Genomic DNA, 23,354 nt, shown 5'->3' on the forward strand with positions numbered 1-23,354 from the left:
GATTTGACGTGTTACTTGTGCGGGACAGTTTAGGTCACCCTTTGGCTTTTTGTACCAAAGGAACAGTTTCTGGGTTTGAGTTCTGTGTCCCTGAGCTACTGCTGTGCCTGGAGCAGTGGTGTATGATGCTGCTGCAGAGTGAGACCCAAGGCTTAGCTGCTGGCACTAGATTTCCGTTGTTTGAAACCGCTCTGCAGGCAGGAACACCTCCACCCAGCTCTCTTTCAGGTGGTGCTGTAGCTTTATTCAAAGATCTCTTTGTGTGTGTTGGTGACCTCTGCCGTGAACCTGTCCTCTAACCTGTGTCTAATGCCCCACACTCATACAGAGGCCAGAGCTGTTGGCTTTGAAGAGCACCAGCACTTTCTTGCTCATCAGGTGGCAGAGGAGGAGCCTGGTGTTTGACTGCTCTTCTGTAGGCGTAGAGACAGTTTCTCATTTATTGTTACTCCAAGTTCCCATTGGCTTTAAACCTTGCACATTTCATGACAATTTTTCGAACATGTATTAACTGACCAAACCTTACTGAGAAGGAAGTGGTTTAAAGAAAACCCTTTCAACTTCTCCTTCTGGAATAGAATCATTAGCTTTATTAAAAAAATTATAGGGAACATCTCTAAGTTTGTGTGTAACCTCAGGCTTCCAAGAGTTCCCATTTCATTGCTGTTCATAAGCTCATTATTTTGGTACATCTGCAGTAATTTTGAAGCCCTTTACTTTATAATTTCAATTATGTAGTTTGAAATGTAATGATATTAGAAGTCCTGTTATGGAGGACTTGGAGCAATTTTAAGGCGAGCAAATGGGTGATTCAGCATTGTATCACAGAGAGCGTGTCTACAGACAGGGTTACTCTTAGAACAGTCTTTTCTGTGGTACAGGTATTCAGAGCAGCAAAAATTCAGTAATTTCATTATACATAGTCTTTCAAATTCAGCGACAAAATAGCCTTATGTGGTTCATTCCCGTGACGGGAGGGGAGGTATTTGAGTCCATTTGCAAACTTCAGCTATTTGGAGACTGTGCAAATACGGATGGTGGAAGGAAAATACTCTGTAACTTGTCCTGTAAGGTTAATTTTCCTGACTCTTGCAAGCATGGTTTATGTACAGCACATGTATGAATATAACGTGATACAAATGGGGCAAATAAAAGAGGTCGTGCAAGAACCACACTGAATTATCAACATTGAGGAACACATTCCTAATTGTGTTTTCTGAAAGCTTGCTGGTGCTGTACACGTGCATCTCAGGATCGCCCAAACAGAGCTTTGCTTGCAGACCTAATCAATTGGTTCTCGAGCCGTTTAGCTTTTTAATTACTCTTGTCAAAGTGAAAATTATGTGAAAGGACTTGACTGTGCAATTAGCTGCTGAACATTTTCTCCAGCAATAGTGAGAAAACAATACCAAGTCCCAGAATAGCAGTAGATACAACCATAGGAACAAATCTGCTTCAGCAAAGAAAGAGATATTCTAGTAACTAATCTGAATGAAAGATAATTTATTTTTTAAATATGCATATATTCACAGATGCGAGGAGAAAAGGCTGTTTGTGTGAGAAAAGCCTGTCCCCAGCTGAATGGCAGGTTAGTTATCACTTGCTGATTTCCCTCTGATTTGAGGGCCCTGCTCTTCACAGGCAGAGGCTGCAGCTCCGCCCGCAGTCAGGGCTGAGCGTGTAAGAAGAGGTGCCATCTCTTTGACCTCCAGGCTACTGGGTACTAAATTTTAGGAAAAAAGGGTTCACCTTTCCTGTGCTGCAGCTGGAGGAGAGCTCACAGTGTGTTTCTTCTGTGGACTGCAAGAGCCTGGTTAGTGTTCACTCAGTGATCTATAGATCATCCGCTCAGACAAATTATATCTCTCAACAGCTTCACACTAAACTAATCTGGGCATTTAAAAAATAAATAAATGAGGCAGTGTCTATAAAGAGCTCCTGTCTAGTGAAGTGGAGCAGTTGGGACCTGATTAATGAATCCCATTTTCCAGCCTGCGTGTGTGTTCACCGCTCCCCTCTGCCGAGCTCTGTCATCCAGGACAGCCCTTGTTGAAACACTCCGTGTGCTGCTGGCATCTCTGGCTGGGACCACGGTGGGACCAGGACTTTCACCACTGTGGTCAGTTCTTGGCCAGGGTGCAGAAGACAGAGCTCCTGAAGGATTATCTGTACCTTGAAATGCATTGCAGGAGCGGCATGACCCTCTCCTGGCTCTGCCATGTCCAGGACCCAAGTGCACTGGGGTGTGTTTGGGGAAGTATCTGGTGCCCCTCAGAAGTGTAGCACATTGTCTTTCACAAAGATAAACCAGTACTTTTCACAAACGAGGTTGACAACACAGGTTGAATTTACTGACTGTTAGGTCGCTGAGCTGGTGGAAGGGGTTTGTGTCACTGTTTGTGCCAGCTGACCGGGCTAACACACTTCTCCCGAGGACAACGGCTGAACAAATCCTGGTGCTCGCCCTCCTGTGTTTGGAAATGCTTAATAGATTTGGAGGCTCAGAATTTTAATGCAGCTCTTTTCTGCATTGAGAGAGGCCTTTGAAGTCACTTGAATGCTTTACTAAGCGTACACGCCAGATTTTAGTTTATTTGTAGCAGGGCACTTGATGATTTCTGATCTTCATTAGGCTGTGTACCGGAAGGTCAGTCTGCACACATACGCACATGCCTAAAATAATTTATTCTTGCTGCCTTTTAGCACCTGCTGCACATGTACATGTTACTAGAAAAAAGAAATTGCTTCTTTTGGATAGCAAATAAATTTCTCCCAAGATGCAGCATTTTTTGCAAGGACTCAAGTTTCCAGGACCATACACGGGCAGGATTTTTTCTTTTCCCAGGAGATGGTGAGGCCAGATCCAGCAGTACTGAGACCATCCATTCCTTGTGGAGTTCTGAAAGCAGATGAAAGGGCTCAGAAACCAGAGGGATACTTTTATTGTGCCTGAAGTAGCACATCAACTTCTGGGTTTGGATTATAGCTAGAAGCAGCAAGATATGAGTAGTAGAATACCTAGCCTGGGTATGTGTGTAAGCTGGCTGCAGTGAAATAAAGGAAACCAGCACATTTCAAGCCTAATTGTGTTTTTTGGGCAATTGGAGAATTGGACAGTATGCAATAGCAGCTCCTTTTTGTGTGTGATACCTATTTAATTCAGTGCTTGAGACAGAAGGGCTTTGGCAGTGAATGGTCTGTCTGCAGGGAAGGACACGGGTGGTGTGAATTGCCAGTTTTTTAGCTGAAGAAGCTGGAAGGAGTGTACTGAGTGGAACCTGGGACTCTGGGAGGGAAAAGTCTCATGGTTAAAGCAGTTTTTGGTGTCTCAGAGGTTTGAATTCCAGAAGGTGTGGACATGCCCCTAATTGTGAAGGGGAGTAAATTTTAAAAGTAAAATGTAACCTAAATGGAGAAGATGGTGCCATTCTGGTTACAGCGTGAGAGGATTTACTGCTGGGACAAAACCTCATCACTTTTCACATTACAGAAAGTTCCAGATTGTGTCTAGTGCTTGCCATTGTGTGAGTGTTAATGCTGAGGCATGTATTGCATGTCCCTTGGAAGCACAGTGAAGAGATGCTTCTGTTTTGAGACTTGATAAGAAATTATGGAGAGATTGAGTCTGGGCTGTGAGCACAAGTTTTTAAACTGCAAAAAGGGTGAACAGGAGGGAAAAGCTGCATCTGCCTGGGGAAATTTAAATACTTTTCTCAACATGTTTGCAGATAGATCACCTTACAGGTATGTTAGAAAGGTTTGCATTTCTGAGCCCCAAGAGGTGCCTGAGAGATGCTCCCTCCTTCCCCCTTTGCTTCTTGTCATTTAACATTTTCGAAGCTCTTTGGGTAGTTATATTTTTGTCCCTGCAATAATTATTAAATTATAAATTATTTTTATAAGCAAACCCTCTTGACTGTGGATAAGCAATCTTTGTAAATTATTTGGTGGGATACTTTTGAAGTTTCTTCATTGCTTATGACAAGATGTTTCTGCTGCTGTCACTGTTGATGATTCATACCTCAAGTGAAGTGCTTAGCACTTCAGAAAACGTGTAACACAGTCAGTCCTACTCAAAGTCTTTCCATCTTAAAAAAAAAAGGAGGGGGAGAAAAGGGGGGAAAGAGAGCTGTGGTGGGCTGTTCTGAAACGGTGTGTGAGGCTGGTCTGCAGGACTGGCTCCAAAATGTGGAGAGGGAGGCAGGGGCCCTTCACTGATACTGAATCAGAGGAGAAACTGAGATAACACCTGTTCTTAAATCCTTTATTTTCTCCTAAGCACATGTATGAGCAGTCAGGGGAGTTGGTGACTCTGCTAATGCTTGTGTGTGTACGTGGGAACAGGGTGCTCACTGCAATCCTGTGTGTTTTGGGGCATTCTGGTTGACCAGCTGGGCTCATAGCACTGGATTGCATGTTCTTGCCTCAGCCATGGGGGATCTGGGTGGGTGATCAGAAGGAAGTGGAAAATGAAGAGGCCTTAGACTGGTTAGAGGAAAAACAAAAAGTAAGATGGATTATTGAAGTACTGGCACTATTTGGTTGTGGCTGTGTGCTCAGAGTCTGTGTTGGAGCAAAAAGGGATCCCTATTAAAATTATACAGACGCAAACCTTTTAAGGTCTGGAGGAGGAGGTAGCTGGCTGCCTAAATTCCTGCTGTTTTGCCATTACTGATGTTTTCCCTGTGAGAAGCTTCAGTGAGGAAGCCTGACAGATGGCAACAAAGGGAGCGGTGCAAACAAGGGCACTCCTGCAATATAAACGTTGAGCTTTAACTGTTTCACTGAAGTGTCTGAAACACATATAAGAATTTGGGCAGGACTACACAGGCGTGTTACAGCAGTTAGGTGAAATTTCAGGAAAAAAGCAGTGGCGGTTGTTTTTTCCCCAGCCAAGCTGAATTCCAGGGATGCCTCTGGGAGCAGCTGCGTGCCCTGAATGTTGATGGGCAGCTGGTGCCGGTCCTGCGCCCCCACCCTCTTCCTCCACGTTTCAAGAAAACTCTCCTGATCTTGTTTCAGCCATCATATTATAGGAGTGCATTTGCAGCTGTACGAGTGCAGTGAAAAGCAGGGAAAACTATGAATGAGCCGGAAGAGTTTGGGGGGGGGGGGGTGTGGGATCTGCCTGGTTTTGGACAGTTGGTGTTTGGGGCCTCTGTACTGACAACCCGACAGGATTAAAGGACAAATTCACTTGTTTCAAATAGTTATTCCAGGTTTTGGTAGGGTTTTAGCTTTCCAAATTCTCATGTTCTCACAGAAGGGTGGAGGAGACTGGGGAATTGAAGCATGTGTTGCTGGGACTGGATGAGGTAAACATAAGTGGAGGAAATTTTAGATAAATTGAGAAGATCATGATGTAGGCTGTTTATAGACTTGTGTCTTTTAAATCGAAAGCATCATTTTAGCTGCTGCGTGTTTGGGAGCACTTAAGGTTTGAGTGGACCATAAAAACGTGTGCAGATGTTCTTCCTTCTCAACTCCTAGCATTCAGGATATTCAAACCACTGCAGTGGCTTTCTTTAGAAGTTGTTTTATGGGGATCTCCACAATATCTTACAACCAAAATGAGACTTTCTTGCCATTATTTAACCTTTACTAGGGGCACATGTAAAAAAGCCACACCACTGTGTGTTTCTGCAGATATAAATTACACCATTTACACTACAAAGAGAAAGCCTTTTGAGTCAAAAGGAAAAGGTGGTGGAGTGGAAAGGTGAGCTGCTGTACCTCCACCTCACTACCTGATCTCTGAATGCTGGGTTTCTTACCCCGGCTTTGTGCTACTGCTGTGGCAGGCATGAGTTCGAGGTGAATTTGTGCTAGTTTAGACTGCATTTTTTGTTTGGAAGTCACTGATGTACTGATGAATCTGAACTCAGTTGAGACCCTCATAGGACCTTCTGTATTGCCTGTTGCATGTTTGTCTGAAATGCTGACAGAGAAACTAATAGTCTTTTTTAATATTAAAGAACAACAACAGCTTATTTAACACTGAATAAGAAAGGTTTCAGCAGCAGTGTACTTCAGTGAAATAACGAAGATATTTCTGTGAGCTGCTCTACATCAAAGCTTTATGGAGCAGGATTTCTCTGCCACGATGTGACCTCTGCAGTGTTTCAGAGTGCTGGTGCTTTGCCCATCAGCCAACTCCATCTTTTTGCTTTGACTAGTGGTGTTCCTGCTTAAACCACAGAAAAGGACTTTTATCTAAGTGCTTTCTGGGAAAACTTTTTCTTCAACTGTGTGGACTTTGGGAATCAAATGCCACAAATGTTTTTTTCAGTTGCCATATGAGCATACTTGGCAGAAATAGAAGAAACTTGAGTAAAAGTGAGTTTCTCAGGGAAGAAACTCTCCTTTTTGGTGGTTTCTGCAAAACTGAGTGCATATATTTTCAGTGGCATTCATTTTTGTCTTCTGGATTTGGTGCATATGATTTGGTGCATTTTGTTGTATTGCTGGTGTTTTAGCACTCTTACTCATCAAGGAGCTCTGTCTCATTTCAACATGTGAGCTTTATTTCTGCACATTGTGTAATGGAAAGTGAGAGTCATTTATTGTCTCTGTTAATGGGATATGTGATCTGGATCAAAGTTCTCTTGAAACTCATAATAGCCAGCCTGTTAACAGTTGATGCTGACCAATATCAGTCATTTTCCCTATAGGAAATGAAAATGTTCCATCATTAGGCCAGGGTTACTTTCACATTTCTCCCTCATCTCCATATTTCAGTTATGTGCTACTTTGCACTGGAGACAATTTGCATGCCACATAGCTTGGATCTCAGTCTGCAAACCTGTTTTTTCCCTATGGATTTTTACGCACTGGTAACTTTCCAAAGAGCCTGGTTCAGCCCATCAGCCTCAGAAGCTGTTCCATTTTGGTTGGGATTCCCCTTGCAGAGGACTGTATGGAGGGGTACCCTTCTCCATGTGTCCTTAGGTGTTTCTTCCCCTATTGCCCTTTCCCAGGCAGGGCTCAAGACAGTGCCTGTGGTGTATTTACAGCTCTTTGCATCAAACACAAATAAAACCACTGGTAGCCCATGCGTTTTCTTCCTTGAAGAAAGTGAATCAAAACCAGGAATGGCAGTTCAGGTGGTCCTGCTTTGTACAGAACCATTGTCTTGGAAAAGCCAAGAAGAGCCTCTGAAAGCAGATGTAGCTCAAGTGACACTGCTCCATCTGAGTGTGCAGGCAGGTTTGGATTCTGCTTCCCATTCTGCTCTTGGCTTGCTGGGGAGGAGGAAGGACTTGGCAAGGATGCTCAGTGTGGCACAGGCATTATTTGTCCTTCCAGACATGGAAATTAAAATGCCTCTGTTTATGGAGGAAGGTGGTTAACACAGCTAGTTACATTTAGTCTCCTTATGCTGATTTCCTTGGGTTTTTTGTGTATTTTCAGTAATGGCTAATGAATTTAAGAAACAGATGAGTAATTTTTGCTTTAATTAAGACTAATCTTGTGATTTGAAGTAATATGCTGTTTTTTGCTGTGGTTTTTTTGTGTTTTAAAAGCTGATATGGAGAAAAAGCAGCTCAATAGACAATTTAATGAGGGATAAAAATTATCAGGTCATGCATTCTCTCCTTGTATTGTTCAGCCATAACATAATATATATCCTGTCATTATTCCCACCCCATCCATTAGCCATCACAGTTCAGAAATAAACAAATTACCTGCTCCCTTCTCCATTAAATGTAATTTTATAAACTGCATTATAACAAAGCTAACTGAGCTATAAGTAAGGGAAAAAGACCTTAGTTTTCAATGTAAATGGCATAAATCTGATTGTGCAGAGAGGATGTGTGGGAAGGTATTGTTGCTGTAAGGATATTACATGAATAAATTTTTTAAAAAATTAAAGAACTGTTTTAAAATTCAGTAGTTGCAATCAAGAAGTAAAATTCTTTTTGGGGAAAATGGAAGTGCTTCTCCTCCTAGAGGTGCATACTGAAAATCAAAAGTCAAAAATCAGAGTTTGCAACCAGGATGATACAAATGGTTATACAGGGAAACCTTTTGATGGTGAGAGTGGTGGTGGTCATTTGGAAAAAGGAACCAAAAGAGGCTTGCGAGTCTTCATTTGTGGAGATATTCAAAGATCAGCAGAACAAGCTCCTGAGCTGCCTTCTTTAAACTTTAAACACTGCTTTAAAGTTAGTATTTCTCTGAGCAAGAGGTCAGAGTAGCTGACATGTACATGTCCCTTCCAAATTAAATTATTCACTCCTTTGTGCAACAGACTAAGACAGTTCATTTAAGAAATTTGAGACACAACTTTGTCGTTGCTTCTGTAGGGCAGCTACTCAGAGCACTTTGCAGCAGGGTGAGAGGTGATGTATTTCCGTGGTACCTTGTGTGCAGTGTCTGGGGACATGTGTGTGAAAACAGCAGGGGAGTTGGAAATGCAGAAATGTATCTACAAAAGTTGTACCTTAAATTTTACCTTGATTTAGATGTCCTCTTCCTTTTTGACTGGGAAATTGGGGAGACGTTTCTCTTCTTTCTAGCTTTTTGACTGTATTTCCTTTTTATGGGGATGGAAAAAGCTGGGGCATAACATTATTCAGTACAGCATGGGGTATGCTGTAAATGAGCGTTGATCTCTCCTTTCTGGGCTTTGCATTATTTATAGATCAGCCTCTGCATAATTGCATTTGAATACTAGCAACTAGTTATGTTTGCCATAAAAACAGAAAATGCATATTTTAGACAATATCTTTAGAACTGTTTTATCTTCTCCCTTTGGGTGTCCGTGTCATTCTGAACTTTGCTAGTCTCCAACTCCTGTTACCCCCTTGGGCATCCTTTTCTTTGGTGATCCTGTGCTTTCTCCTGGCAGCTGCAGCCAGGTTTCGTGGCAATACCATTGGGCTGATGTTTCCTCCGATGGTGGGGAAGTCATCTGGCCTCAGTTTGTTTCTGGTCTCATTTGGGTGACCCTGAAATAAAGGGTTTCCTTTTTCATGTTTGGCGAAGGGAGACAAGCTGATTCTCTCAGCATAGAGTGTGTGCGAGGATTCAATCTTGGAGAACCTTGGGGTGAATTTGGAAAGAAGTCATCTGAATTGATAATCAAAAGTTCAAGTGAGAACTGTAGGGAAGGTTGAGGTTGCTACAGAGTGTTTGCTAATTAGGAAAGGAGGGCAGTGCTTTTCCAGAGAGTTGCTAAAGAGCTTCAGACCTGCTTCTGTATATTCCATAATGCCTGTTGTTCTGACGGGACACTTCAGAGAGTGCGTGTGCTTCCGCGGCCGTGTGCCGAGCTGGTGTGCCACTCGTGTCCCCCTGACTGATCAGTTTTGTTTCTGTAATTGGCAGGCAGTGATGAATGCAGTCCTTGAGCAAGTTGCTCTTGTTTTTCCTGTGTTTAAAAACGTCAAGTGGACATGTTAAATAATGCCCTCGCCTTCCCTGCTGCACTTGTGACAGTAGCAGCCAGTGTATGGTGAGTCGGGAGGCTTTTTGTCTTCTTTCAGTGGCCCATTCCCTGTTAGGAAGGCACGATAGGTTCTCTGCTAATTCTCTGCTAAATATTTTGTTTATATAAAACCACAGTTTTTCCTTTGAAATCCCAGCTCCACCCCCAGCCCAAGCTGTGAGTTTTTTGTGCTGGGAAGGGGCTGGCTGCAGAGTCTGTCAGCATCAGCCTGGAGCTCAGGTGGGTGTAGCGATTAGATGTGGGACCTGATTATCATTTCAGGAGCAGAAGACAATCAACATTACACCTAATTACAAGTGTGCTTGTTTAATCCCTTAACGTTTCTTGTTTGACCTGTGTCCTGCCTGATCCTTCGAGCCCGTGTAAATGGTGTCAAGGATTGCTGCCTCCTGCTCGCTGTGTGTTGCTTGCTGGAGTGTCTTGGCTGTATGTATCCTGAGTCGGTCCTCTCTTTTTCAGATTGAGGTTAAATCCATTTAAGGTAAACAGATTAACACATTTCCCCATGTCTAACGTGAGAGCAGCGAGTCTGTCATTTCCCTAAAAGCATTGCATGCGACAGGTCCCAGATGCTGAGCTTTTCTGGGCAGCTGCGCTATTTGCTTGACTGGATGGGTTTTACAGCTGGTGTCCGGCTGTTCTTTGTTATGTTTATCTGCAGTCTCTGGGGCTAATCAGATTAGCAGATAGCATAATCTTGCTAAATATCTGATTCCCTTCTGAGCCCTGGGGTGTCAGCTTTGCTGGTCCCTGTGGTTTCTCGTGGGGGGGCTGTGCCTTGGGACGTGGCAGAGGTCACTCGGAGGCAGCAGCTGCGTCTCCCTGGTCCTGCACTGGAGTCCAGCGTGGGCTTGTTCTGGCAGTTCTGTTATGGCTTTGTGCAACCAGTGTGTATGTGAAGGTACAGTCAGCTGAAAGGAATTGGCTTGGATGATTGGCCTGAGGATCTGTCCTTGGTCCATGTTTTTAAGTTTTCTACTGCAGGTTCTTCAAGTCAAGTTACTGTTGCTTGGTTGTGGGGCAGAGGCTGTTGGGTTCCCAGGAACACCTCAGGTGGCTTGGGCTGTTTGGAAGTGGCAGTTGGACCCGTCTCTGGGACTTCTTCAGCCTGGAGAGTCCTGGTGTGGGCTGCCACCATTCCTGGACATGGCTGTAAAGATGTTGCAGAAAGTAGGACTAGGACAAGACTGCTGGTGGGTTTTGATGGATCTCAGTTCTAAAGAGTGTTTGATGGGGAGAAGGAAACCAGTGGAGACAGGAAATAAAAGAAATACAAAATCCCCTCTATGATTGCAGAAACTGGGGGGTTGGCATGTTTATGACTTGTCTGTAATTTGCCATGTGCTGAAACTGAGCACAGCATAGCTCAGCCTGAAACAAATTATTTTAGTGGCTGTAAGAAGAATCAGTATGGCAGCATTATATTTGTAAAGCACATCCAGCACATGCAATGAGTATATATAGAATATTATTCCTTCTGTATAAAATACCTTTGATTTTTCTTTTTTGAAGAAGTGTGTCATGCTATGAAATATATAGCCTAGAGCTCTACACAGGTTGAAACTCTTTGTGTTTGTTTTTTTCTTTTGTAAAGTTTTGGCTACGAGAGTCCAAAGTTGCAAAAGCCCTGTTTGTACTGGTAAATGGTTTTTAATTGGGAAAATTTGCCGAATGTGGACTGTACTACCTACTTCTGCCCTCTGTGTAACCAAGATGGCTCCTCTGAGTGAGCCCTCAAAGCTTCCTGGTAGGGTATTGCTGCCTGCCTCCTGCTCCCAGAGCAGCAGGAGCAGGTGAAGCCATCATGTACTTGATGTCCCTTAACAGAGCCCTCATTTGCTGCAGGCTTGTCTGAAGTGGGAGAAAGCTCACCAAAATGTTGATAATTCATGATAATGCTCAGGTAAAATGCAGTGTGGATTGCTGACTTCAGGAGTGTTGCCATTAACCAGACTCTACCTGCTGCCTTTTCTCCTTGAAATGACACCAGCTTTGGTGGTGGTGGACATGATTTAAATAGTCTGTGGGCTTTTATGGGATCTTAGGGTTTGTTAGTTTTATTCAGCTGTGTAGAGGTCCTGCTCAGGAACCTAAGCTGATTCTCTGTAGCCCTTTCCTAAAACCTTTGTGCTTTCCAAAGAGGAAAGTGCCAGTGTCAGGCTCTAGTTCTGTGAGTCCTGAGTACAGACTCATGCTGGTTCTGTTGGAGCAGGAGCAGCATCTTGCCTGTCTGTGCTGACACTCCAGTGTCTGTCACAGGTGCAGGGATCCTTTTTTTTTTTCCCCCTTGTAGCCTTAGGAGAGTCTTTATGGGGCTTAGACAGAGAACACTTAAACCTCAACATTTTTTGTTATAACAACTGTAACAGCAAAAAGTAATGGAAGGTTCTGGGTAGGAAAGTATGGAATTTATGGACTTCCTAATGCTGTCAGGGGTTTTCAGTCATGCTGCCTCCGGGACCGAAGCTTTTTTTCCCATATTGATGAGCTCCTTCATTGCACAACAGCAGGAGGAGAAAAATCAGCAAGCCCAGTGAAATCTCCTGAAGGAGGACACAATTTCATACTCAGGATCTCTTCACATAAGGTGCAAGCTCCACTTCATAATGCACATATCCTATACATATTTATTTAAACACTGCAGCTAGTCCAACCTGCAGCTTCTGTAGGAACCCCACTGTTGTGGCTTGCTGGTGTTTACTCCTTTATCCCTCCTCAGTGCCAAGACTGATCTGCACGCCACAGATCTCTGACCTAAGTGGTTGCCCTTTAAATTGAACTGCATTTCTGAGCATCTGTAATTTTGGGGGCAGGTGGTTGTCATTTATTAAAAGGGTTTCCAATACTGTTAATATATTCCTGAACTGGCAGGATGCGCTGAGGCCTTTCCTTACAACAGTGTTTAATGAACTGGAGAGAAAGTTCAGCATTTCAGAGGCACCAGAGTGGAGAGGAGGGACTTGCCCTGCCCTGATCAGCAGGACTCAGTTCCCACTTCGGAAATCAGGCTTGATCTGTTTCAGGCTCCTCTGAATAAAATCTTGCTTGTGCTTGTTGAAACTTATTTAATTGACAAGACTATTGTGTGGGGAAACAAGTGCAGCAGTGCAATAACTTGCTGGTTGTACACTGTAGTCACTAAGTGGTTTTACTGGGCTTGTGTCCTGTCTGAGTCTGGTGGGGTTTTCCATGCTTTGCTCAGGGAATGGCAGGCAGAGCTTTGGATCAGGCACCAAAGGAGGAGGTAGCAGTATTACTTTTTTTTCTCTGTTTATCTGTCAGCTGTCATCAGTATCTGAGGATGCAGTTTCTGGTGTGGCTGCTTTTATTCCTGTCCAAGAGGTGTAAAAGTGATGGATGTCCCAGTGTTTGGTTCCCACCATGGCTGGACACAGGAGTAAAGGCAGTGGAACAGGTGCAGACTCTCTGCAGCTCTGGGGTGTGATACAGGAATGAGTCTCCCTCTGTCTTCCCTCCCTCCCTGGATTTCACTGTAAGAGCCTCAGTTGCTGCTTGGTTCTTAGACTGGGAAACAGACTTTTTTTTTTTTTCATTAACAGTTTCTGTCACAGAGGTATCAGTCTGCAGGAAAGTGCATCAGGGTAGGAATTATTGCCCTTCGTTTCCATAAAACCCATAGTGAGTTAGAAACAGTTGGAAACTACATAGCTTTAAAATATACTAAGTTTTAGGTTCTTATTTTATGAAAGGATCCCTTTTGGGTGGATCTTAATGCTTATATTGAGACATATTTAAGCTCTGAAGTTCATAAGAATTAACCTTTTCCGAGAAGAGGTCACCCAAAAGCTGAACCGTCTTAAAATCAGGAATACAAATCCTCCCGTTTTTTCTTTCAGTGTCACAGAGGTGAGAATAATTTAAAAAAAAATATTAAAAAAAAAAGAAGAAAAATGTTGTTTGCTTCCTGGGCATTTTAGGTCCAGAATTGCTTAAAAACAACTGTATCATGACCTGAACATGCTGCCATCGCAAAATTGTTAGCTAATGGGGAGTGCTGTGATTCCATCATCTGTAACATTAAAATATTGCTGACTTGCATGATGAAAAGCCCCATGCTGCATTTGTGGGTGGCCTTGTAAAGGTGCAGCCACAGCCTGAAACAAGGGGTCTGGAGAGGGACCAAGAACGTACTTTCCTGACCTACTGCAGACGCTCAGAGAGCCTTTTCCATTTCCTGCCTCTTGGATTATTTGGCACAACCGTAGGGTTTATTTAATTCCTGCACTTGGATCTCAGCTCAGAACTTTATCACCAGATCTTGCTGAGCCAAAATTTGCATTACACCCACCTTAGAACCTCTGTATTAGAATGGGGAGCTAGTTCCTATAAAGCAACCTCTTTTGACCTAGCAGAGAAAAGCCTAACAGGAATCAGAGGCTGGAGGAGCTGGCTAAAACATGTCCTGTGTCAGAATGGAGGTCAGACTGGATGATAGAGTGGACCATTCAGTCCTAAAAATCTATGAATATTAATATGCATCTATTATAGTATAGAGTACAGTGAGGTCATTGATTAATGCCATTTCTGCCCTAAGCCGTTGTCCTGTAGGGGAATTCTCCAAGTCTCCTGCTTCTGATGCTGCTCTGGGGCACCTCACTGACTAGAGGTTAATTATCTGTTGTGGGGCTATTAAAACAAAAGACTTAACTGTTTCAAATTTATCACTTTTACATTCAGCTGAATTACTGTTTCTCTTGCAAGTATGAAATGGGATCACCCAGCTCAGTCTTTTCTCTCAGACAGCTCTCTGGAGTTTTGTCAACCCCATTGTCGAAGGGCAAGTCACAGTTGATGTAGGTATTAGGTTATTTTGCCTCAGAAATTCTCTTGCCTTTTTACAATAATGTAGTTTTGTATTCTTCCATATCCATGCTCTTTCTAATGTCTAGTTTCCTTTCACGACTGTGCCTGCACGGAGCACCTCACTGAAAGCATCTACTTAGGTACTTATGTCCAGTGCCTTTCTGAGTGGTTACAGTTAATTTAGAATCCAGAGAAGTGTACTGTTGATTTAAATTATTCCCTACAAAATGTGTTGCCTTAAATTAGACAATGCTGACTTTCATCTGCTTTTGCTGACCATTTATGCAGGTTTGTTACATGAATAAATAAAACCAACCCTACCGTGTTACCATTCTGATTTAGTTCTGTCTTGGAGAACTGTCTATCCTTGTGCTCATCTGCTTTTCCTAGTTGAGTAATAAGTTCTGGTCTTGGGTCAGAACTTCGCAACTTTACAGTGCTGGTGTTTCTGCTGTGCTGAAAATTAAATGGATCGAGTTGTACTGGGAATTTTACTGAGTAGCAAACAGGCCCTGAGTTGGCCTTATGAAAATATCGCTCAGAGAAAATGGCTACTCTAACAACATCACAAAAAACAGATGCTGCTGTGCCTTTTTCAGAGGACTCAGAGCTGTGAGAGGGGAACCCTGAGGCGTGAGTGGGAGGGAGTCGTGTCCTGGCAGCTGTGGACAACAAGCCTTTCCTGCTCACTGCAGTGGGAAGCTGCCGGTGGTTCATCCAGGTCGAAGCACCCAAGTTTGGTACGAACCCAGATCGATCCAGAGACTCAGATTGTGCCAGAGCAGCCTGAAAAACAAGCAATAATGTGGGCAGTATTAGTTCCTCTGGATGGTGTTCATCGTGTGTCGATGTCCCGATTTCATCCTGCCTTTCTCTGCTCAGACAGGATTGCTCTAAGCTGTTCACAACAGATGTTTGTCTAGCATGTTCTTAAAAACTTCTGGTGAGAGAAGAGCCCACCATTTCCTCAGCAGGCTGCTGCAGTGTTTAGCTGTCAGTATATTTATATCTTGAGAGTATGGTATAGGAGTTTACCCCAAACGTTCAAACTTTAAACTCCCTTTCAGCATCTTTGTGACTATGAATTGTTGTCCATTTGCGTGACTTGAAAAAAAAAAGGAAGAAAAGTTCCTTTTCATCTTGTCGTTTCTTCCCAGATCCTTGAAGGCTGTTCTCGTGTTCTCACCCTCCCTGCTGCCACTGCTCCTTCTTTTCTTCCTAAGCAAGATAAACTTCATCATTGTTGTCACCTTGTTTTCCTCCATTCTCATCCAGCCTTTCCTGACTGCTGAGACTCTCTGTGACAGCCTTCCCTCCGGTAGTTTCACCCATGGTTCGTGTGAACTGTCTCCCACATAGCTGGAGTTGTTGGGTGTTTTTTGTTCTGCTCATTTGCTTTCTCAGAGTAGCCAAGGTTGCCAACACTAAACAGTACTTATGACAGTTCCTAGTAGTATTTCTGAAAACTGTGTATGCTTGCAGTCCGTGACACAGTTCACTGCTGGGGACACTGAATTCCATTAGAAACACAGGGGAAAATGCAGGAAGATAACCATTGATTTGACAGGAGATAATTCAGAGGATTATACAACTAATGCACCTTGGTTGTTGCACCTTGAGCTGTTGTTCACTTTTATGTACATACAGGTGATAGCCCATAGCTGGAGTTGCTACTGCACACCTCCTCCCTGCTCTCCAGAGGTGCAGGAGGGTCAGTGGGCCCAGCCTGGCTGCTCCTCATCCCTCCCACCTGCAGACTCTCCTGCCTTGCTGCTCCATGCTCTCCAGCTAATGGATGCTAGTTGCTGTATTTAGCCACATACTGTGGGCAGGCTTTCTCTCTCTCGTGGCTGACCTTAAAACTAGATGGAATAACTTGTCATGGTAGATGCTTCCTCAGTGCAGGGGTTGAATTGCTGTGGCTGAAGGAGTGTTGCCAGGAACAGGCTCCCTTATTTCCCTCCCTTTCCAGTGAAGCTATTGTGCTGCTTCTGCAGTTAATATTTTTCTTTTGAGAGGGCCTATTTCTTGACAGTTCCCCATTTCTTCTCCAGGAGGATGCAGCAGGTGAGAAGGACCCTTTTTAATGCCATGTCCAAGGTGTTTAAGTACTAGAATAAAAGGATTTGCCCAGGCTGAACACATTTGTCAGCTGCCTCTCCAGCCAGCTGGTTCTCAGTCTGAGCTCCCAGACTGAGCTTCAAAGTCGCTAAGCCTTAGCTGCTCTGCTAGTCTCGGTAACATTTCTCTCCACCTGAAAGATTTAATAACACCTTCACTTGCACCACACAAAGCAGATTGTCTTAAGGATCCTGACAAGCAAGGCATGTATGTCCTCCTCCAGCATGTAGGTTATTACCTGGAGATTGCAGATGGGCACTTCTGCTGTCTCTGCAAAACCCCTTACATCTTCCAAGGAGCAAGGAGCTAGCCATTATGAGAAGACAGCAAATATCGATGTCTGTACACCCTGATGGATGGTTAATCAAAGAGAACCCACAAATGATAGACTTACCTCATTTTGCTTCTTATTACCATTGGAGAATCCCAGAACTGCCAGGAAAAAATCAGAGCTGTGAGCACATGTGATGGGCACACATTGACAGTTTCTCTTGTCAGTGCTCAGACTCGAGTCCTTGTCAGTCTAGTTGTTATCTCCTGACTTGTACACAAACCTCCGTAAGGTTTCATTATACTGTGCTCCATGTTACACAAAGTGCTGAACTTTCCCCCTATGCCATGCAAAAGTGGCTTTATCAGGTTGATAAGGAGTAATAGCTCAGCCTCTCCAGGGAGGAATTGAGGGCCCTGACCATTTAATGCAGTTTCCTTGAAGGTGGGGAGAAAAAAAAAATGGAACGATGCTTTGGTTTTGTTCGTGCTGTTTGAATACTCGCACCAGTGCCTCCTCCTCCAGATACTTCTCTAAAATCTCCCCCATACTGGGGTTAGTGGGCCAGCAACACCAATACTTGTCAAACTGGCAAGAACATCACATGGCTTATCTGTAAAGAGTGAGAAAACAGTAATTGCTTGTCATTGCTTACCTGCTTTGTTAGCTGATACTGAGATCTGATGGTAAAAAATGTGATGTTGATAGTTTACTCCTTGGTGTCCATGAATTAGCTCTTGAACCTGCGTGTAAGTGGGAATTAGGAACGTCTGTAAGAGCTGGATACAATGGGAAATGAAAGGGCACTTGAGAAATCAAGAAGAAAGATCTGTTTATATAAAATGCGTATATGATATATCTCCCATTGAATTTAGCTTTTGTGATGGTGCCAGAGTCTAAATAGTTTAGTTTCTCATGGACATAGTTAAAGTCATTCTGAGGTTAGAGGAAAAGGGCTGTCTGCTGTGATTGCTGTTGGCAGCAGGACCTGCTCTTTCCCTACTTTCATGGTCACATTCAGTGGACTGGAGAGTTGCTAAAGGCATTTTCCTGAAAACTGAGACTTGGCAACAGTGGCCTCTACGTGCTGCTATTCTTTTTACTCACCACATGGCTATTGTTAGTCTATGAACAGTCAAAAATAAATAAAAATATAGCAATACAAAGAGTTAATGGAATTGCCAGCCTGTGATACTGGTCTCCTGCTCTCATTTTGCCATGTCAGAACTGATAAAGTTTGTTGCAGTCATCACTCTCTTTTGATTAACTGATACAGCCTTCTTTTGAGCATTTTATATCTCAGATGTCAAGCTCTCTTTTTGCAGTGACAAAGGGCTGGTTTAGTATATCCAAAAAAAGGCAAAATCTGTTCTTTGTGGCTCTAAAATGCTCAGTTACTTGATTACTTAGTGGAAGTTGCAACTGGGATTCATTTTGTGTGTAGACTTAACATAATAACTGAATGTAAATGGAGGTGATGTGTTGAAACAGAAGTGGGAAGTGTCTCTCAAAGTGTTTTAATGTTGGTAGCTTGTGTGTGGCAGTCCTGTGTAGCAGGAGCTCCACTGAATTGCTTTTCTTTTGGAGTGCTGGCATACAGCAATTCTGAAATTATAATGATACCCCCACATTTTGTGGTGCACTTTGTAAGCGTCAGTAAGTACAGCAGAAAAATTGTTTGTCTGGCAACCAGCAGAGCAGGGAAAGTAAATGGTGGAAACCTGATTAAAAAAGAAATAGAAGATGTGTTGTCTAGCCAAAGGTGTGAGGAATATCATGAGCACCACGTACCTGTGAATAACACTGTTCAGGGGCGCCTGGGAATAACAGTACTCAGGGGCTTGCCATTCCCTGTGCTAGGGTTGCAAGATGTGAAAACATTTGAAATAATTGTAAGTGAAGTTAATTTGGAAGGGCTGTGGCTGCTAGTCAAGTAATATTTCTGTGTAAGGGAGATAAATTTGCAGGTTGATATCCTGCACGGTTCATACGGTCTTGGAGGTATTGAAAGAAGTCATCTTTCATTAGCAATGGTTATACTTTATGCTTACAGCAGAGAGCTTGTAGATGATTCTGAACACAGTGAAACATAGGAGAGGGAGACTGACCCCTAAATGCAGCCCCTTCCTGCTGAAGGCAAGTAGCAAAGAATTCCATCTTCTGATGAGGAAAGGAGTGCAGCGTCATGGGCTGGCATACAGGCACACAATACATTGGTGCTGAGCTGCTGAGGGAGCTCTGGAGATGTACCAGGAGAGGTGGGAGGAGCTGGGTTCAGCCTTAGGAGATGGATGAAAGTGGGACCTCGCTGCTGACTTGAACTGCCCCAAGGGAGGGGGTGGAGCAGAGAGTGTAGAGCAGGAGTAGTCAGGCTCTTCTGGCAGGTTTGTGGTGATACAGTGAGAGCCAACAGAGACAAAAGCTCCAACATGGGAAACAGTGATAAGCTATAATAGTTAGGTTTTTTTAATTTCCCTACCACAAAAATGGCCAAAGGTCATATCAGAGCCCCAGGGGGATGTTTTGGATTGTCCATCCTTGAAAATACTCAAAGCTTGACTGAATGGGGCCCCAGGAAACCTGATCCAGCTTCAGAGTTGGACCCAACTTCGAAGTTGGCACTGCTTTAAGTGGGTGTTTGGAAAGGATGACCTCCAGAAGTCCCTTCCAACCTAAATTATTCTGTGGATCATAAGCTGTTGACATGCTCAGAACTGTGGCGGGGTGTGTATGTGTGCACAGAATGTATATGATGAAACAAATTCTATGTCCATTTTGTTTGATTTCTTTTGTTATTTAATCCACTGCATTTGATTGCACTCCAATTTTTCTTTTATCTTTGAGACATATGGATGAAATGGAGCTCAGTGTTTGTTGAAGCCAGTCCCTGCTGCTGCAACATGCATCCAACCATGTCCTGGAATCCAATTAATAAGTCTATTGATGTGGTGATTATCCATGTTTGAAAATAGTGGGTTTGTTTATTTAAACGTGGGCTCTGATGGATGCATACAGTCATAGTGTCTGCCATCTTTAGTCATCCAGTTGCTCAATAGCTGTCATAACAGATAAGTTTAGCAGAGATGAGATGGAGAGATACAGGAGATTGTGTTGAAGTTTGCTATTAATAATTGAAATAAAGGATCAGGTGGTGTTAGGAGTAGCTTTTCCTCTTGCAGGGCAGAGCAGCACTGGAGGAGGCTTCTGAACAAGGTGGTCGATTCTCCCTCCTGAGAGCTTCTCGAGGTTCAGCCTGACATCACCACCACTCAAAATGATCTTGTGTTGGTGAGGGTTCCACTTCAAGCAGAAGGCTGGACTGGGGACCTCTTGAGGTCCCTTCCCAGCTACAGTTTTATGATTCAAGGGAGTCTTTTCCATAAAAAGTTGAAGAGAAGTATTTCTGTTTTCTTCCCTTCCTCAGCTGTATCGTTGCAGAAGTGGTTCCAGGCTCTGTGAAGACAGTTACATCTGATCCAACCTTTATTTGTGCTGCATGTATTTCCACCTTTTGCAGGTGTACCAGTCAAGACATCCGAAAACACTTTCCTCAAGTATCTAGAACAAAAATATTTTAGCAAGCTGTCACTTGGTTAGGTCAGATGAGATACAATCAAGGTTGTTCCAATGTTTGCTTTGTTTTTCTGCCTGGCCTGTAGCACTGGAAATCAGGGTTCAGGGTGTCACTTTTGGCAAGCAGAGCACAGTCTGTCTGGATGGCCCTTTTAAAGCTCCTAATGCAGAGTTTTCCGTGTTTCTTTCATAAATGGAACGGTCTTCTCAATGTTAAAATAAAAAACACAACAAAACAAAAAGGGTTTGCAGTACTCTGACTCATTTAGCTACAGTCAGTCTCTGTAAATCATACCAAAATGGCAACAAACCTGGATTTTAAGAAAACTTCAGAATTTTGAAATAGGAATTACAGAGCAGATGTCCCAAACAGTTGAGATCTGTTTCCTCAATAAAATGATGAGCAAAGAATTGGAAGCGAGAAGGGGCCTAAAAAGAAGATACATTTCTCCTTAATCCTGCCTATCAACTCCTTAAATTCAGGTTTCTGCTTTCCATGCAACTGCAAACTCACACTTGGACAGCAGTGAAGCAGCAATGAAGTTGTTTCTGTCCTCCTTCCTTTCTGTAGCACGTTTGACAATGTGTGACAGTCCTGCATTCAATTTAAGCTGTTTTAATTTTAGCAGACTGCGTTCTGACTGATTTGTTAAAAAATCATTATTCCGGGAAGGAAAAAAAAAGACCCCAAATCTCTGCATCCAAGAAGGAGATAAGAATCACAAAGGCACCTCTGGGGGTTTTCTGGAGTTCTTAGGTCTGTGTTAGAGAACTGCTCTCCTTCTGCCCTGGGTTCCACCATCCAGGAGGGATTCTCCATGAAATGCGAGCTTGGTTGCAAGCCAACCCATCAGTGCCTAATGGCATTATGTGCCGTGTGGATATACTCAGAAACCACTGTGCATGAATTACATACATGGATGCCTGCTAATACAGTAAGAACAGCACTAATATTGCTCTATGTAATTTATTTCGTGAAGTTCAGTTATTCGTAGGTGAAGCGCCAAATTAGCAAAACAAAAGTGGCTGGTAAGGTTAATAACGATCACAGCAGTCTGAAAGATAAGTCCCTGTCTGCTGCAGTGTCACTGTTGAATTTATAATACTTCGAATGGGGCTTTCTGATACTTTGAATTTAAAACACCAGCCTCCAAAGTGGTTTGGTGCAACTCAATGAAAACACTTAATAGCCTTTAAGACGCCTGGAATAGGAGGCTGTCTTTCCTTAGGGTGGTGGACAGGTGTGTCACTCCTCTCTGGGATGTGGCAGTGTGATGGCTTTACAATGCCAAGACAGTCGGAAGTTTTAAATTAATGTGTGATTAATTTCCATACTGTCATCATCCTTTCTCAAACCTTTAATTCATATGCCAGTTTTATCACCGGTAATAGTGGTAAAATGCTTGGCTGAAGGAAATGTGCATCTCAGATTATGACTGGTGCTGTTGGGTGATTTCAGCACTTTGCAAATCGTGTTGTCAGCCTCGGTTTTACAGTCTAGGCACGGAGAATGTGGGCAGCTGCTGTTGTGCTGGTGGGCTTGTTCTCCCAGATTACAGTTCATCTGCTTTTCTACCTTTATCTCACATTTAATTACCTGAGGTTATATTATAACAACAGCTGAATTGCATGTTTTGTATGACTCGACAGCATAGTTCCAAATTTGCACAGTAAACATGCCTTTGAGGCTGCTGGAGAGTCATAAATAAACTTCTTTTTCATTCCATAACCATGGTTAGAGTGGAGATCTGGACACGCACTTGCATATGAAAGTGCGAGGGTGGGTTTCTAAGCAGCCTTGTTAACAAACACTTCCTGCATGTGATCAACAGATCTGCAGATTTTCTTGAAACTTGGAAATGGTGTATCATGAGGGCATTGTAGATGTGATCTTGTAAATTAAACGAAGACCGAGCAGTTTCTTGGTTCAGTTTAAATTATATAGGAGAATTAACAAAAGCCATGCTGAGATGCATAACTTAAAAAATTTAAAAAAAAAAAAAAAGGGAGGGGATGAGGAAAAAAAAGGTGCTGGTAAGAGGATGAATGATAATCTCAAGATTTCAAGATGCTCAAACCCAAATGCCTGCTTTTTCTTCATTTTCAATAGGCTGATGGTGGTAAAGGATTATGGATTCTACTAGCAGATAGTATGAAGCAAATTCAAAAAATTCTGCAAGAATCAAGACACAATATCACTTTTTGTTTGTTTGTTTGTTTGTTTTAAGATATTTAGTCTGTGGAGTCTTATAGGGGTTATGTAAGACACAAAACATTTTACTGTTATTAAGAAGAGGATAAACATGGATCTGAAGTACATTTTGGGGGAAAGAGAGAAAAGGCACAGAGATGGAATGGAACCCTTTTCAGCTAAAGGATCGTATTTAGCACATAAACAAGTGGGTATAAGTGACAACAAATGACTTTTAAAAACCACAGTCTGTTTTCGAACAGTGCTTCCGTGACCATAACTTTGGAACATATTTCCAGCGAGAAGTGTGGCTGAAACTCAGACCTATTTTAAGCTGTTGCAGGACCCCTTTACAGAAGGGTTTGTGCAGTGCAGCCCTGGTGAGGCTGTGGGACCCAACCCTACTTCAGAGAGCCCCTTCCAGCCCTCTGTGCCCATACATTTTGGCTGTCCCATGTCACTCTTGCTCTGCCGAGCTCCAGTGCTCAGTTGCTGCTGCTTAGTTTTTGTACTTCACATTCCTCTTTGATAATGGTGACAGGTAACAACCCGTTTGATACCCTGTTGGTGTAACTAATTCCAGCTCAGCAAATGGGAAACCCTCCCTTTGATAAACATTTATTCTTGGAGAACACAAGCAGAGTTGGCAGGCACCTACCTTCAAGTCAGTCCTTAAAACGCAACATGAAAGTCAAAGATTGGTGATAGGCAGGTGATTATTTCTGCATGGGTAATTCTCAAGCAAAGATCCATTTGCCTATATACAGGTGTGCTACCCTCACTGTTAATAGACCTGAGCAACTAAAAACATTCACCTGAGGCAGGCATAATTGGACAGGCTCTTTTGTTTCATCCTGTTCTCTCTAGGCTGAGTTACAGTTTGCGCTGACCTGCAGTAGGTAAGGAAGGCTGATGTTCTTTCA

General features: G+C 43.1%; 1 protein-coding gene across 19 annotated transcripts in view; it reads left to right on the plus strand.

Moving 5' to 3' along the window:
- The window catches only part of PTPRF (protein tyrosine phosphatase, receptor type F), a 287,109-nt gene that overhangs the window by 55,909 nt on the left and 207,846 nt on the right, over nucleotides 1-23,354 (plus strand). Inside the window, exons 1-2 of one of the 19 annotated variants that reach the window (XM_027649319.1) lie at nucleotides 11,239-11,244; nucleotides 20,129-20,131. The exons of the other annotated variants lie outside the window; for them this stretch is intronic. The gene's annotated coding sequence lies outside the window, so the exon portion shown is untranslated. Of the gene's footprint in view, nucleotides 1-11,238; nucleotides 11,245-20,128; nucleotides 20,132-23,354 lie in introns of those variants that run through there. 19 annotated transcript variants of the gene reach the window in all.

The sequence above is a fragment of the Corapipo altera genome, unplaced genomic scaffold (assembly GCF_003945725.1).
Source record: "Corapipo altera isolate COAL_440 unplaced genomic scaffold, ASM394572v1 112, whole genome shotgun sequence".
Lineage (NCBI taxonomy): Eukaryota > Metazoa > Chordata > Aves > Passeriformes > Pipridae > Corapipo > Corapipo altera.